The following is an 18319-nucleotide window of genomic DNA, read 5'->3' as shown; positions in this document are numbered from 1 at the left end:
ACAATATGGTTTTTAAATACTTTATGCGCTTTGACCTTATCATACCACAGATATGCATGCCATCCAAATACATTATTAAAACCTTCCAAATCCAAAATATCTGTGTTTTCAAGAAGTAGCCATTCTTTCAACCAGCAGAAAGCTGCTGCTTCATAATAAAGTTTAAGGTCTGGCAGGGCAAATCCGCCTCTTTCCTTTGCATCCGTTAATATTTTAAATTTTATTCTAGGCTTCTTGCCCTGCCAGACAAATCTTGAAATATCTCTCTGCCACTTCTTGAAACAATCCATCCTGTCCACAATTTGCAATGCCTGAAACAAAAACAGCATTCTCGGCAATACATTCATTTTTGTAGCTGCGATACAGCCCAGCAAAGAAAGTTTCAAATTTGACCATATTTCTAGATCTTTTTTCACTTCACCCCAGCATTTTTCATAGTTATCTTTAAATAAATTCCCATTTTTTGCTGTCATATTGATCCCCAGGTATTTAACTTTCTTAACCACTGTTAAACCTGTCATATTCTGAAACCTCTCTCTCTCGGTTTGTGTTAAGTTTTTCTCTAAAACCTTGGTTTTTAACTTATTCAGTTTAAACCCAGCGACCTGACCAAATTCTTGAATCAGTTCTAAAACCCTTTTAGTACTAGATTCTGGCTCCTGTAAAGTCAATACTAAGTCATCTGCAAATGCTCTCAGTTTGTACTGTCTAGCTCCGACCTGTATACCTTTAACCAACTGGCCCCTTCTGATCATGTTCAGCAAAACCTCCAGAACCGATATAAAAAGCAATGGGGAAATTGGACAACCTTGTCGTGTCCCTTTTTCTATTTTAAATTCTTCCGTCACCACATTGTTCACAATTAATTTTGCCTTTTGTTCTGAATATATTGCACTTATACCATTTTCAAAACCTTGGCCTACCCCCATACCCTGTAAGTTTTTTTTCATAAAAGTCCAAGAAATATTGTCAAAGGCTTTCTCCGCATCCACAAATATCAAAACTGCCTTAGTGTTTATATTCTCTTGCAATTTCTCTATAATGTTAATTATGTTTCTCACATTATCAGAGAGATGTCTTCCTGGGAGAAAACCTGCTTGGTCTTTATGTATCTCTTCCACTAACACTTTTTTTAGTCTTTTTGCTAAAATGTCTGCAAAAATTTTATAATCCACATTAAGCAGTGATATGGGACGGTAGTTCTTGAGCTGAGTCTTTTCAGTCTCTGTTTTCGGTACAAGTGTGATATATGCTTCCTTCCACGACTCTGGTGCCACTCTCCCCTGCATTATCTCATTACAGACTTCTTTCAAAGGTTACACTAGCCATTCCTTCAAAGATCTGTAATATCTAGAAGTCAGTCCATCCAGTCCTGGAGATTTACCCAATTGCATATTCTGGATGGCACCTTCTATCTCCTGTTCAGTTATTTTATCACTCAACATTAATTTGTTTTCTTGAGAGTTTTTTTGTAGTCCATTTTTCTTCAAAAATTGGTCTAAATCAATTTCTCTCTGTGGCCCTTGTGTATATAATTGTTTAAAATACCTCTGGAAACAATTTCTGATCTCAGCTGGGTTCTGTACATTCCTTCCTTCCACTTCCAAGTTTATAATTGTATTTTGTTTTTGTCTTTTTTTCATTTGCCAAGCCAAGAGTTTCCCACACTTGTTAGCTGACTCAAATGTCTTTTGTCTCATTTGTTTAATTTTCCATTCGATCTCTTGATTCATCATTTTCATGAGTTCCACTTGGTATAACTTTATTTCTTTCAAAATCTCCTGCGACTTGGGTTTAACTCTCAAATTTTTTTCACCTTCCTTTATTTTCTCCAAAAAATTTTCCCTCTTCTCATTCTGGATTCTCTTTTTTAGTGCATTCTGTTGTATCAAGAACCCTCTCATAACCGCCTTACTAGCATCCCAGATTACTCTTTATTCCACATCAGTATTCATATTTATCTCAAAATAGTCTCTCAAGGTTTTTTGGGCCTTCTTTAAAACTTCTTCATCTCTAAACAAGGTGTCATTCATCCTCCATCTGAAGGAGCCAGTTGATATTACGTAATTTCATCTCCATCTTGACAGCATTATGGTCGGAACAAGTTTTAGGGCAGATTTCCACTTTCTTAGTCTTTGGTGCCATTCCTCTAGTTACCCATATTTGGTCAATTCTAGTCCATGTCATTTTAGCTTCAGAGAAGAAGGTTCCCTCTTTAACCAAGGGGTTCTTTATTCTCCAAATGTCCACTAAGTCCAGGTTGTCTGTCATCTCGAAAAAAGTTTTCGGTAGTCTACCATCCTTGGTGACTACCTGTTTTTGTGCTTTATCCATATGTGTAGATACCACTCCATTCATGTCTCCCAGCAAAATGACATTGTAATCCTTATAGTCCATCAGGGTCTCATGCAACCTTTTAAAAAATTCAGATTTCCCCTCATTTGGAGCATAAACACCTACTATCAAGAATTTATCTCCATGTATTTGAATTTTGACTGCCACAATTCTTCCTTGGTCATCTTTAAATATAAATTTCGGTTGCAATCTTTCTTTTGCATATATGACAACTCCTCTTTTTTTCACTTTGTCCGATGAAATAAACTCCTGACCAAGTCTTTTGTTAACCAATAATTTCCTGTGTATTCTTGTTATATGGGTTTCTTGTAGACAAATCAAGTCCAATTGCTCCTTTTTTAATAAATGAAACACAGATCTCCTCTTCTGAGGGGAATTTAGACCATTACAATTCCAACTTAGTAGTTGCAGAGCCATGATGTAGGTACTATGCTTCTCCTCCAACTGCACCCAGTGCCTGTTCCTGTTCTGTTGGTGGTATCACCTTCTTTAACCGCTCTTTTAATTCAGGAGGAAGATCTGGTATGTCCAAGGTTTCGCTTACAAGTGTTCTTAACTCTCCTTCAGCTTTCTTCTGCAGGTCTTCTCCGTGGTCTCTCCAAAATTTGGTTTTGTCGTCCTCTGATTTTATTCTTATCTTCTTGCCTTTATAACTGAAAGACAGACCTTGAGGGAATTCCCACCTAAAGAGGATTCCATTACTTCTCAGCAGTGCGGTCAAGTCTTTATAATTGGACCTAAGGTCCAGAAGATGTTTCGGAATATCCTTGAATAACTCCACTCTTGACTGATGTATTACCAAGGTTTTCTGAAAGTGCAGACTCAAAATTTTATCTCTCTCCTCTTTTGTTCGAAGGGTGATCAGACAGTCTCTTACTTTGTTCTTTCTCCCTCCTTTCCCAAGTCTGAAAGCACTCACTATCTTGAAACTGTCCTTCTCTAAATCTGGATTCCAAAAGTCTACAAATTCCTTTGTAAGGAATTCAATCAAATTATTTTTCTCCAATTCAGGGACTGCCCTGACCCTTAAATTTGTCTGTTTCTCTCTCAGTTCAATCATAGAAAGAGTTGATTTGTGATCCTGTAGTTGTCTATGTATTGGTGGTATCTTCTCTTCTACCACAGTGGCTGTATAGGTTGCAATTTCTTTTGCCTCATCAGCTGTCTTTCGTATTGAAGATGATTCCTGTACTAATCTCTGAATAGTCTCAGCATTAGTGTTTACTTTCTGACCCAAATTATTGATACTTGTGGTGTTTTGATTAATACTTGTGGTGTTCTGATCGATTTTATTCGATGCCTCGGCAAGTTGTCTACTTATTTTGTCCAAAGACTCATTTATTTTACTCAGAGCCTGAGCCAAGGCATCAGCAGCAGCCATACTTTTAGGCTTAGATTGTGCCGATGGGGTTGTTGTTAATAAACCAGAGGAACTGGGTACCGAACCTCTCCTTTGCAGCCCAATGTCTGTACGCACTACTTTCCCAGATCTGGTTGCTTGTTGAGACTCTAATTTGTCTTTCCCATCAGCCATAACCTCCAAATAAAAGCCAAGGTCAGTCACGCCTTCAAAGTCAGAGTCAGAGTCTGTCAAGGTCAGTCACACTCTCAGAGACTAAACTTGTTTTGAAATGGAAAGTTCTTTTAATCCAGCTGCAGTTGCAACAAATTCAAAGTTCCTCTAGGGGGACACAATGTTAGCAACAGTCAATAATGTTTTTAGAGTCACTTACTTTCCCTTTCATCCCCCAGTCTCTAAAGGACAACGTTTTTTGTTTCAATTTGTTTGTTAAATGTTACTTTAAAATCAGGAGAAACCAGTCAGTAAAATTGTATCTTAATTGTATCTTCAGACGCAGAGTTAACTGTTGCAAGGAAAAAGTACTTTCAACACACGTCCCAAAGCAATATTATTTACAGTTCTCAGCAACCGGTCTCAGGGATTTGAGCAGTGGATTTAGCTGCTTTTTCTCTCTCTTTTTACAGGGAAAAACTGTTCAAATCTTTTCCCCCTCCTCCCCCTGCCTCAGAGGGGGGCTGAAACTTGTTTGATGTTCGGATTGTAAACTTTAAAAACGTCCTTTAAGATTCCTGCTTACAAATTCATTGCTTTACTTCTTTACAAAAACGGGAGGCAGACTTCCTTTTTATACCTCTCCGCCTTCGGTGCCAAATCTTTGAAGTCAGTTCCTTTAATTGCCAAATTAACCTACTCACGGATCGTTGATCTTGGTGCCAATTTTCAAGGAAGAAAGCAGTGCTCTCCGGCAACGGCTTAGCGGCTTCGCTCCACGGAACGAGCAGACAACTCACAGCACAGCGCCACTTCCCCACTCAGCTCCGGGACCCAAAACTGGGCTCCTTTGCCGATTGGGGGGGGCGCAAAAAGGTGCCCGCCGAGTCCCACGGCCACAGGCTTCACCCGCCTGTGGTTTTTGAGGGTCCCCGCTGCGCCGTAGCGGTAAGAACCCCAGTTTCCGCGGAGCCAGTCCCCTCCGTTTAAGGGGAATCAGCCATTTTCCGATGGCGCCACCCCGGAAGTCCTGAGTAGGGCTAACTTTGCATAAAACCCAGGGTGCAGAAAATGCAGCCATGCGTGGGGGTGGGGGAGGACACATATCAGAATATATCATATTAGAAAAAAATATTTTTTAAACATCTGTGTATATAAAGTGGGGAATACTTAAAAAAACAAACAAACTCAAACCAGTGTAGAAGTGTGAATAATTGAACCTATGTTTACAAAAAACAATAAACTGAAATGGACCAATTTGCCCATCCCTAACTTGGGAGATGAGTGGAGCTGTGGGTTAAACCACAGAGCCTAGGACTTGCCAATCAGAAGGTTGGCGGTTTGAATCCCCGCGATGGGGTGAGCTCCCGTAGCTCAGTCCCTGCTCCTGCCAACCTAGCAGTTCGAAAGCACATCAAAGTGCAAGTAGATAAATAGGTACCGCTCCGGCGGGAAGGTAAACGGCGTTTCCGTGCGCTGCTCTGGTTCTCCAGAAGCGGCTTAGTCATGCTGGCCACATGACCCGGAAGCCATACGCGAGCTCCCTCGGCCAATAAAGCGAGATGAGTGCCGCAACCCCAAAGTTGGCCACGACTGGACCTAATGGTCAGCGGTCCCTTTACCTTTAACTTGGGAGAGAAACTTTAACCTGACCACCTCCCTCCTCCACATGCCTAATCTTGTAGCATTTACCCACTGCTCAGCTGGGGCAGGATGTCTCTCCCCATTTTGCAAAGTGACTCCCATCTATTGCCCACAACCGATATACCCCAGCTGCTGGGCCAAATTTTGTCCTCTTCTCTGCCTCCCTTGGTTGCCGTGCTGTCTGAAGGGAAACTGGTTAAACAGGGTGGCGGTATGGGAATAGCAGGTGCAGAAAACTTTTCCTTCAATCACAGGGGCCATAGATCCTCATCCATTCCTTTATTTGGAGGCCAGAGCTGAGGAATCTATTCATTTCAACCAGGCTGTGAACCTGCAAATCCTATTGGTGGGCTCAGATGAGTTACTGTAGAGATACTTATTGCTTGGCGTGGAGTAATTATGCAGTGTGGAAGCAGACCTGCTGGAGGACTTTTAAAGGGTACAGCTCCCTCGTTTTCCCCCAGTCGCAGGCATGATTCAAGCACAGCTGAAGCTCAGGATTTAACTCCCCCTTCTTAGCTTTACCATGGCAGACAAACCATCCTAGGTTCCCCTGTTGCAACTGTTTTGACATAGTTAGTTCTATCAGTCTGTCGGGTTCATCAAGCTCGGTACTGTCAACATGGATTGGCAGTGACTCTCCAAGGCTTCAAACAGGTGTGTTTCTCGGTCCTGCCTGGAATTCTGTTGGGGATTAAATTTTGGACCTCTCACATGCAAAGCATCTGCTCTGCTCCTGTGCTATTGCCCTCCTAAAAATAAAATAAGATTCTAGTCATCATGGAACATAGGGAACTGCCTTACATTGAGCCATGGCATTGGCCCATCAAGCTCAGTGTTGCTGACACTGACTGGCAGCAGTTCTCCAGGGTTTCAGACAGGAAGCATTCCCAGATCCACCTGGAGATGCCTGGGGATTAAATATTGGACCTTCTGCATGCAAAGCACATGCTCTGCCCCAGAGCCACTGTCATCCCTCAAAGTGCATAATTAGCACAATTTGCTTCCCATTTTCACAAATGTGGCAGATGTCAAGACTACTGTCAGGGACAATCTCTGTGGGGGGAAAGTCTTGCTTGAAATGGATTTGGCTTTGTGGACTCATGGAAAAGGCATGGCTCCTAACATGCCCACAAATGAGATCTACAGGCTTTGCTCAATTTCTTTTCAGCTGTAATGAATTAGGTATCTGGGCTTTGACTTTGCCGGTTCAGTTTTCTCTAGGTTTGCAAACCCAGGTCTCCTAGATGAGCAATTGCTGTATTAGCAAAAACCATGCAAAGAATTGTAATGTGAATGAGATGTGTTCTCTGTAAGCTACGAGGCCAGGGCACTCACCCCTACGTGCTCTATTTTATTTATTTACCAAATTTATTTATTACAGAGAAATACTTTATTTATTTACACAAAGTAAATAACATCACAAAATATTAATCCAGCTATATGGAACAGCAAATCAGTGACAATTATCTTCAAAGCCCCACCTCATGGTCCAAAAGCCATGCCAAATAAAAAGGTCTTAAGCCTGCTCTTAAACATCCCTACAGTGTGTAGACACAGATGTCACTTGGGAGGGAAGTCAGGGTGGTGATTGGCGGAGGCAGTGAGAGTCGTTCTTGCTTTCAAAGGTTTCCCCTGCATTATATATTTTGAGAGGAGGGTGAGGGCAAATGGTTCAAGATTTCAGCCTGCCGCTGCTCTACTTCCAGTAGAGAAAGCTCTCTTCCTTCTCAAACCCTGCCTGCTAATCTGCAAGCAGAGCAGGCTGAAGAAACTTGAAAGCCTACTACCTTATCTAAGATTCTCAAGTGGAAGCAGACAGTGTCGCCACAGTCAACAACTAGGGAGACCTGTGTCACTATGAGAAGGACAACCTAAAGCAGAGTCAGGGGAACCTTTTCAGGCTGAGCATCACATTTCCTTCTGAGCAACCTTTTGAGGGCCATATGCCAGTAGTTGGTGGAGCCAGAGGCAAAACATAATTGTTACCCTTGTACAGCAGGCTAGTTCAGCCAGCCAGCCAATGATCAAATGTGCTTGTTGGAAACTATAGAAACAGCACAGGCAGTTCCCAGCAGGTGGGACCTCCCACTGTACAATGAAATTTAATCTGCCTCATTGGGCTGCTAAGGCAGACATAGGGTTATATCCAACTAAGTTCTATTTAGAGCAGACCTGTTGAAATTAATGGATCTAAGTTAGCCATGTTATATTTATTGGGCCTGTTCTGAGGACTAACATGGGATGCAATCCACACAAACCTTATATGTAGTGTATTTATCCCCACCCAACAACAAAAAATTATTCAACAAAGTAAAGCTTCTGGAGAATTCCTTTGAGAAATCTATCCCTAGCAGAATTATATAGGGACCAATTCAGGGCATAAAAAAGAATATTTTCCACCTCTCCCTGACTGTGGATAAGCGAACAACTATTTGCTGGCATGTGTTGCACCCAAACAGGCTGTGGGCAGAGGGTGAGATCTCAAAGCTGTAGTATCTATGTGCTGCTTTGCTTCTCCTTCTTTTGCCAGGACCTTAAAGAATCTGACCAAATTCTAGGGTGTTGTCTCCATTTCAAGGCTTATTTACCCAATACCATTTTGGGGGAGAAATTCCCTGAAGGGCGGTGATATTTGCAACACTACATAAACCGTTACCTTCATTGTCTCCTTTTCATTCCTTCCCCGGTGTTAATTAATAAAGACAGATGGACCTCCAGAATGCTGCGGGCCATTTGCTCTGCTCGAACAAAATGGCCTTTGGCGGTAATCGCCAATTTGTCCAAATGCCACAATTAAGAGCTTTGGAGCTCAGCAGACGGTTTGCCCACACAGAGAGGAAGCGAAGGGCCCTTTGCTTAGCTGAGCTTCCTCAGACAGTCTGCCCAGGCGATTTAAATCTCTCACTCTCCCCCGTTCCCTCCCACTCCACACTCCCCGCCCCCCCATAAAAACCCTAGTAATTTACTTGGACAACCTTCTCAAAGCAGATGTTGAAAAACTTCCTTAACAACCCCAGCAGGTGCCCAGTATATGTGATGTCACAGGCTTCAAAACAGGCAAAATGTCAGGGATGGATTTACCATCAAAGCCATGCTGAAAAACACTTGTGATAGAGAACAGCACACTTACAACTGATCCCTGTGGCGTCAGCTAGGAAACGGGTGTTCTCTGCAGTAGCATCTATGGCATCTTGGAACAGTCTCCCCTTAGAGATTCAGCAAGCACCTTCAGTTATGGAGTCCCTTTTGTATAAGGAGCCCATCTTGCCGCCACCTCCTCAGACACAGGAGGCTGTCCTTGCACCCTTGGAGTCTAAGACCTTGGCCCAGAAGTCCCAGCAAACCCAGAATCTCCCACATACCATCAGAGGCAACATCTGCTGAAGCAGGCAAGGCCTGTTTAAATGGAAGAGGTGGATTTCTAGCTGCCCAGAATGCACTGAAGCTCTGTTCTCAGTCTGGGGTTGCCAGTGGATCATATGAGCCAAGCCCTAGGGGCTGAGGTCCCTTCGGACCCCCCAGTAAAATATTTGAGGGGGCCACCCCACCAAGTTGATGGGCATTGCCATTAAATGGTGTGTGTCGTGCCTTGTGATTGATTATGCAGGATGGTGCTTATCTGCTGCCCCCAATATTTTATTCAGGTTGGTACCCCTGCTGTTGCTGAAGCATCACTTGAGTCCTGCTCCTATAAATGTCCAGTCTGACCTATGCATTGAGCTGTCAGTGGTGCTGACCTGGAACTTTGCATTGCTCTGTTCTGCCTTACCAGATCTTGCTTTTCCTCCATTCTTTCCAGGCACGATCCACACATTAAAGCTCTGTGTCCAAGCACCCTGCGCGCTCTCTCTCTCTCTCTCTCTCTCTCTCTCTCTCTCTCTCTCTGAAGTTCTATTGTTCTGGGGCAAAAAAACCCAAAAAAGCTCACAGTGTTTTTAAGCACGGAAAGAGCAGGGCAAAAGTTAAGTGTGGATATGCCCTAAACTTTGCCTCACTTTGCTTGCCTTGCTAGAGCTTGCCTAGGATCCCTGGCTTGTGCTGACACTGCCTCCCACTACCGGCCATCTGACTGAGATCAACATCTGAGGCAGGACAGGTGCAGCCCAGACAACAGAAGAGGTGTCACATTACTATACGGTCATCACAAATGGTATTGAAACTGAGAGGGGGTGCTTTGGCATACTCACCTCTCCCTCTCTCTCTTCCAAGAACAGCTTCACTTTCTCAGCCGGCATGCACCAGTTATATTATGGGTAGCTGAATCTGTGTGCATTAAGCAAAAAATGCATGGGTCTCTGTGGAGTGACGCCAGTTTTCCTGAGCTTCCTTGCTCACTGGACTCTTGACCGACAAGGGGACTTAGCTGCAGGCAGAGGTTGAAACAGCCATACCAAAAAAGGTGCCTTTCCTTTAAGCTCTTGCAAAATGAATTATTGCGTAACAGCATTAATCACACACACACACAGTGTGCTCTCTTTGCAGGATTATTCTTCCTGCAGAGAAACAGAATTATGCTGCCACCCGTATTACAGGACTTGAGGTGGGGGTGTGTTCCTGCTGTTTGATGGCATGCAACACTACACACACTGTGCAGATGCTGCAGTCCTGTGCCACAGGAAGACACAGTGCTGGCAAATGCAAACAGAGACATTGTCTAGTTGCCCATGAATCCAGGAACAAACATGCCTCTCAACTGCACAAGGCTGATTTTCATTCATACTCTATAAATTTAATGCATAAAAAAATATGTATGTACCACTTCTCCATATACAGATCCTGACCCTCCTCTGAAGGCCACTGTTAACTCTCCCAAAACTGCATCTGTGGAGGCTGAAACAAAGAGGATACCCCTTGCTGGAGGGGCTTTCTCCCATGCAAGGATCAAAAAGCCTTTCAGCCTTTTTTGTGCTAATAGAGGTTAACATCATCTGGTCCCTGCTCACTTTAAAGAGACACTGGAGAGGCGGCATTTGTGATGCCAATGAGCATTATGGACAATGAAGGGATGAAGGCAATGTTATCCATACTCTGAGGAGAACCACTGAAATTAATGGACCTAAGTTAGTAACACCCGTTAGTTTCAATGAGTCTGCTCTGAGTGTGACTAATGTTTGACACAACTCATAGCTTTTATGCTCGTATTACACTAATGAGTGGTGTCACCTGATTAAAGAAAACTAAGATGATTCATTATATTCATTGATCAATTAAATCTGCATAAATGCATCATTCCTTGTACTGAGCCAGATGCTCCAATGGTGTAAACAGAGGAAACTGTCTTATACCAAGTCAGGTCAATTGTCCACCTAGCTCAGTATTGTCAACACTGGCTGGCAGCAGCTCTCCAGGGTTTGAGACAGGGTACACTCCCAGCTCTACCTGGAGATGCTGGGTATTGAGCTTGGGACCTTCTACATGCAAATAATCCTGGGAACTATAGTTTACCCCTCCTCATGGAGCTACAATTTCAAACTACAATTCCCAGGAATATGGGGCAGGGGGAAATGAGCTATAAATGTATGTGTGCTGTGGGTGCCACCTTTATGCACCAGAAAGGTACGGGAGAACCCTTGCTTTGATGTAACAGTCATCTAACCTCCAAACGCGTAAATCAGAATGAATGCTCACTAAACAGCCAACGCTGTCTGATCTTCCTGCCAAACAAATCAGCAGGGATGCTCAATAAGCAGGTTGTTTGGAAGTGCCGCACGAACGGCTTGTGAGGCTTACAGGGAAATGTACAAAGGGAAAAGCAGGATAAAACACATTCACTCTCTTCCACCTCGTATTCTCTCTGCATGCCTGGAGGTTGCAATCCAGATTTGCGAGATGCTTGGCACGCTTCATATTTTCTATAAAATTAAAACCTCTTTCACTCCTGAATTTAATCAGCCTTACAAGTCCTGAGCTGGAGGCATCTTACGGCGGTCACGCGAAATGTAAAGAGAATCACTGATTGCTTCTCTGCGTGGGAGAGGAGGACCCGATGGCATCTTTTGTACCGGAGCGTCACTGCTACCCAATGGGCGGCTTTCGGGATTGCATTTCGAGCTCTCATAGGCTGGTGTCGCTCAAATAGCTGAACAACCGTGGAACACTTTTCACCCCCTGAATTAAAATTGGAGAGGCACACTTACCGCGTTGTTCAGCACCAATGCTAGAAGGGCTGGTGCTGTGCACTTTGAGCAGCTTTCCAGTAGGGCTCCTGTCCCGCCCCCGCCCCCGCCCCAATTTCTCTTTATCTCTCTGCAGCACTGCCAAGTCAGTAAGAAGCCCAGTAAGTGGGAATGGGATGGGATGCTGCTGCTGTTCAGGACGCCTGCCAGCCATGCCCTCTTAGAAGATACTCCATTGTGTTTCCCGCTCCTCCCTGGTTTTCCATTCCGCCTCGCCCACCAAGAGACACTGAGTGACCACTGAGCAAGCTCAGACCTCACCCAGCTGTTTATTTTGCAGGGTGAGGTCAGGTGCACCTCCCAGGTACGGGGAGAAATGCGATTCAGTGCCCGCTTAAAAAGGCGTACCTACCCTAAGCCGAACTTTCCGAAGCCACGTGCGAGGTGAAACACCCTATTGGATTGAGAATCTCAATCCAAGTAGTGTGTGCAAAAATGGACATGCTAGAAGAAAGCGCCCATAAAAATGTGTGCATATGTATGGCAGTGAGAGGTGGACCATAAAGAAGGCTGATCGCCGAAGAATTGATGTTTTTGAATTATGGTGCTGGAGGAGACTCTTGAGAGTCCCATGGACTGCAAGAAGATCAAACCTCTCCATTCTTAAGGAAATCAGCCCTGAGTGCTCACTGGAAGGACAGATCGTGAAGCTGAGGCTCCAAGACTTTGGCCACCACAGGAGAAGAGAAGACTCCCTGGAAAAGACCCTGATGCTGGGAAAGATGGAGGGCACAAGGAGAGGGGGACGACAGAGGACGAGATGCTTGGCCAGTGTTCTGGAAGCTACCAACATGAGTCTGACCAAATTGCGGGAGGCAGTGGAAGACAGGAGTGCCTGGCGTGCTCTGGTCCATGGGGTCACGAAGAGTCGGACACGACTAAACAACAACAACAAATATATATATAAATATATAAATATATATAAATATAAATATGAATGAAACGATCATACAAAAATGCATTGTATTAGGAAATACTGCTTAGGTAAAATTACATTTTGCTGTGAATTTTGTTTTTGTTTTGATTGCAAACGTGGAGATCTGAACTTATGATGGGAAAGAGGGAAAAGCTCTTACACAGAAATAGCCCTCTCCTTCCCCTTCTTTTAAAAATGCATTTTTTTTAAAAAAATGGAAATGTAAAAATATTAATTCCTAGGTGAGTCAGTCAATGGGGCATCGCACCTAGTCACCCCATTCTGTTATAGCCAGGCTGGCAACCAGAACGATGCCCAACGATAATGACTAGATTTGGCCCAAAGATCTCCAGATGCTGCTGCTACTTTTAGCCGCTCAGAATGTAGTTCCTCATTCCTCAACACATCTAATCGGAAAGAAAAGAACAACTGGGGGGGGGGCATCCAGAAAGAATGGCACTGAGTAATTGCAGTAGTTATTCCAATTCTTAATGCTTCTTCGTTCCCAAATGCCGGAAGCAATCAAGGCATCCCCCACGTCTTCTTGCACAACGGAGGTTAAGAGCCGCATTTCGAATGATTTATCCTAAATCAGCATGACAGGGAGAGGAATCTCTCCCGTTCAAGGGAGGGTGGAAGTCCTTCTACCAATAACTGGGTGCATGGTTGGAAAGGAAAGGTGACCCTGATGTGAACACGCCGTTACTTTTTTTTGCACGGGTGCCACCACGTTCATCAGCCATGACGCTGCGCTTTGCTCATGCAAAGTTGATATACTGGAGCGGGAAGAGGAAGGGGGAGAAGCAGGCATTCTGCAATCTTTGACTGTTGCTATAGAGACAGAAGCAAATTTTGAGTTCTCAGATGCAAGCAGCGCAATCCCTCTGCGGGCTCCTTCCTGCACCCCGAGACGCGCTGCAGGCTCTTTGCAAAGTCTGAAGTGGGCTTCAGAAACAGACCTTTTCCCCACCCCCCTCCCACACCGGCACACCGATGAACTGCACTTCTGGAAGAAAGCCGGCGGTGTCAGCACCGAAGAGGCATTTTATTCCCTCTCTACTATATGCCAACCCGCCTGCTTGACCCCTCTAGTTCAAAAACTTGAGCAGTCCCAAATATGGAAGAGTATACTTGTCCATTTCTGTTTCTCTCAGTTTTCTGGTATATCCAGTCTTACATCCATTCCTCCACATTTCCACTGTGGTTTGCATTTCGATATATTTTTTTTTAAGTCCTCATGATATTTCAGCATAATATTTCCTCTTTTGAGTTTGATAAGATTTCATCGTTTAAGTTGTTGGTGCCCATCTTATATGATATGTTATTTTTAAATCTACCATATCAGATTACACTTTATTACAGTGGTACCTTGGTTTACGAACTTAATCCGTTCCGGAAGTCCTTTCTTAAACTGAGGCACGCTTTCCCTAATGAGGCCGCCTGCCGCTGGTGCACCATTTCTGGTTTAGCAGAGTTTGTAAACCAAATCGTTCTATAAACCAAGGTACCACTGTGTACCCCTTCAGAAAATGTGTCTCATGTGCTTCTCATTTTGCTTTCTTCCATTTTAGTGCCAAATTTCTTCTACTACACACATTTTGCAAGTAAGGTCCCCTAATAAAGACATTTTTGCAAACTATGTCACCTTATATAATGCCCTGGCGGGGAGTACCTGGTGCTTCCTGATAAAAAATAGGGGTAGGGGATTCTGTATTTAAATGGACAGTGTAGTTTGTGAGTTTGGACCCATCACACCAAAAACTGGGTGAACTCACACCAAAATTACATTTTGGTCAACCGTCTTATTTCAAAATGGTGCTTATCATCCAAATGACAACAAAAACCCCCACCCCACCTCAGGAACCCTTGTGGTGAGTTTAATGGTGATACTGTATGTCTAGAAGTGGTTGAATTTATGCCCCAAAATGGGCAGTGTCATGCAAAAGTGATTTTTCGGCTTGCCATATTAATTCAAAATGGTGACTGAAATCGCAACATTGATGAAAAGTGCATCCCACACCTTGGGAGCCCTAATGTTGAGTTTGGCAATGTTATCTCAAGAGGCGGCCAAACCCAAAGAGAATGAAGTCCTACTAGTACAGCAATAAAGCTGCTAGTGCTAGCACATGTGCAAAGCTAAGCAGGGTCCAGTATGGCTTCAAATTAGATGGGGGACCATGTATTGATATTCCTGCATTGCAGGGGTTGGACAAGATGAACTTGGAAGTCTCTTCCAGCATTTTGTGAAATGGACAGACTTTCTAAAATATGTAATAGATTTTTGTATTTTCTTTCGTAATATAGGCATTTTAATGCACCTTTTCATATAGCATACACATTTTTCTACCCATTGTTTGGTTCACAAAATTCAGAAAAGTGTGAATTTTGAAAGGTGGTTATGTTCCCATTTGTGTATTAAGATCGAGTTAGAGTGAATTGGTAAGTTTTGCATTAAAATTCCCAGCTGAACATATCCCCCCCCCCTTGTCACTATCATTAGTGGGTAGGTGCCAATCCATCATTATCATTCGCTCCCTGGCACTTTATTTACAAAAAGTACCAGGGAATCTTGAGATTTCAGGGCTACAGTTTTCTGTTCTTCAAGGGAACAGCACACAGACAGACTCTGGGGTCTACATGCAACTCTACTGGGAAGTTAACAGGACCCCAGAATCCAGGGCCCACACTTGCCATACCAGGTAGCTGAACCTGCCCTGCCATTTTAATTTCCTACAATTCTCCTTGCATTGCTTGACGGCATTGTGGGGCATTTAAATGGCAGCTCAGACCCAGCAACCCTGAGGCAGCAATGCAGTGCCTTCCAAATGCTGTTGGACACAACTCTGATCAACCCTGACCACTGGGACATGCTGGCTGGGGCTGATGGGAGTTGGAGTCTGACAACAAGATTAGGCCATGATGAACGTGTCCAGACCAGTTGATTACAGAAAAAACAACCCTTCCTTCCTTCCTTCCTTCCTTCCTTCCTTCCTTCCTTCCTTCCTTCCTTGTGTTTTATTTTGTTTTAAAGTATCATTTTTTTATGGTATTATGGCCCAAAGTAGCAGTGCCCTGCCCTCTCTGGACCTCTGAGACAGCCTGGGTGTCAGGACAATGCCTGCCACTTTAAGTGAAAGATGTCATCACACAGGAAGCAAAGATGTAAAGAAAAAGGAAATAAGGCTTGCAAATGACAGATGACTATGCAGTTTCTTTCACTGCTGATACGAGAGAGAGCAAGCCACAAATCACAGAACAGAGCAGCTCAACCCGGATTCAGAGAGTGAGAGCTTATTGGCTATGCTAACAGAACGGCATCCTTCAGAGAAAGATGCATTTGGCCAGCAGTGGAGAAAAAGGGGACCAACTGTTGTGGGAGAAACAATCAATAAGGTAGAGACATAGGAGCTAACTCCTAGGGCCCAAGGGGCCTTTGGCCTCCCAATAAAATATTTGAGGGGGTCAACCCCCCAGGTTGATGGGCATTGCCATTCAAATGGTGTGCATACACTGTGTCATGTGATTGATTATGCGAGGCAGGGCTTATCTCCCACCCCCTCAATATTTTCTTCAAGTTGGCACCCCTGTGTGTAGATGTGCAAAAAACCCAGAGTGAGTGGGTGAGAGTGGAAAAAACCAAGTGACTCAAGAACTTGGGACGACACCGAACCAGAATTAGTTAGCTAAAGAAGTTGCTGCTTTTGTGGCAACTTAAAAATGCATGCCCTGTAATAAAATATTTAAAAATCCAGGTCTAGTGGGAGAAATAATTTTGCTAAGGTATAGGCCACAAAAGCAGGGACTCTCACATGCAGGGTTCCATCTTGTTCTCCAAGGATAGAGAACCCTGTGACCCTCCGTAATAACTTGTTAAGAGCTTTCCTGGATCAGGCCAATGGCCCATCCAGTCCACCATCCTGTTTTCACAGAGGCCAACCAGATTCTTGAGGGAAGTCCACAAGCAGGGCCTGACCACAACAGCCCTCTCCCCTCCTGTGGGTTCCAGCAACTGGTATTCAGAAGCATTACTCCCTCTGAATATGGGGGCTGAGCATAGCCATTGTGGCTAGCAGTCATCAGTAGCCTTCTGCTCCACAAATCTGTCTAGGGTGTGTGGGGGGAGTTAATCAAAATAGAAATTATTCAGGGGAATCTTCAAGGAAGATGAAGCTTGTAGCAGGGTGGGATAATTATTTGAAGGGGGAATAATTTGTTGAGGGAGAGAGGATTCTCAGAGAGGGTGGAGATTCCTTTATTTCATTTTGGGCTGCTCTTGAGCCCAGGGAAAGTGTTGGGGCTTGGAACTGCTGATGGTGTAAACTGGCCAGCTTAAGAGTCCCAGCAGTGGTGGCTGTTTTTTGGCAAGAAGAGAAGCCGCATAGGATCCCCTCCTGCGTCTCGGTTACAATAGGATTCCTTCTGTCTGCTTTGCAAGCTAGTGCTTCTCCGGCGACTTCCTGGGGAGAGGGCAACTTGTATGCCAGGGATAGATTTTCTATTTATTTGCTTCTCGCATTGATTACCCAACAACAAACAATCACAAAACAGCCACAGCTAAAAATCTACTTGCACCCACCTCAAGAGGCATTGCCTATAAAGGTTGTTAGCCAAGCCAGTGTATATCTTATCACTGGGGTAGGGGACATTTTCAAGCCAAGCACTACTTTCCCATCGGGATAACCTTCTGGGACCACATGCCAGTGGTGGGCAAGACCAAAGCCAAAAGTGGGTAGAGCAATGAATATAACTTTTGCCTTTGTTCAGTAGGCTAGTTTCTACGCATGTGTATGTGCATATGCGTGCACACACACTCTCGATCCTTGACCCAAGCATGCAAGGAAAAATCACCAGTGTTTCAGGATATACCCTAGCCAGGTAAAGAGGGGTGGTGAAGGATGTGGCCTCGGGAAAGGCCTGCAGGCCAGATAGAAAGAGCCAGTGGGCCACATATGGCCCCCGGCCTAAAGTGCCACACCTCTGCGGTTAAATGTGTGAAGTAACTCTTGGAAGTTGGTGGAGATTTGAAGCCGCTCTTGCACTGTGTGTAATTTCTGGACAGTTTCATCGTATTTGATCTCCAGTGGGTTACCTTTTACTCTCAACTAACTCATACCCTCCAACATTTCTCTGATGAAAATCAGGACATCCCATTCCATAATGATAATTTTACTATTTATACCCCACACATCTTACTGGGTTGCCCCAGTCACTCTGGGCAGCTTCTAATGTATATAAAAACATAATAAAACACGAAATATTTTTTTTTAAAACCTTCCCTATACAGGATTGCCTTCAGATGGCTTGGGGGACTGGATAACTCCATACCCTCCAACATTTCTCCAATGGAAATAGGAATGTCCTAGGGAAAGGTGGGACATTCCGGGACAGCTTCTCTCAATCAGGGACGTCCCTGGAAAGTAGGGGCACTTGGTGGGTCTGCTAACTCCCTCTCCCTTTCGGCCTGTAGATTCTGGGATGTGACATCCACCTTGTCTTTAAAATGCATTCTCACCCCGTTCTGGGTTGCACTAGGTCTCAATCCTGCAACACCAACCTGGAAACAAAGGATGCTGCTTTCTTCTGAGTCAGACCATTGGCCCATCTTGTTCAGTATTGCCTGTACTGACTGGCAGCTGCTCTCCAGGGTTTCAGGCAGAAGTCTCCCCCACCCTACCTGGAGATGCCACTGGGGACTGAACCTGGGACCTTCTG

This window comes from Podarcis raffonei, chromosome Z (assembly GCF_027172205.1).
Source record: "Podarcis raffonei isolate rPodRaf1 chromosome Z, rPodRaf1.pri, whole genome shotgun sequence".
In the NCBI taxonomy this organism is placed as follows: Eukaryota; Metazoa; Chordata; class Lepidosauria; order Squamata; family Lacertidae; genus Podarcis; species Podarcis raffonei.
This window is presented reverse-complemented; position numbering follows the sequence as displayed.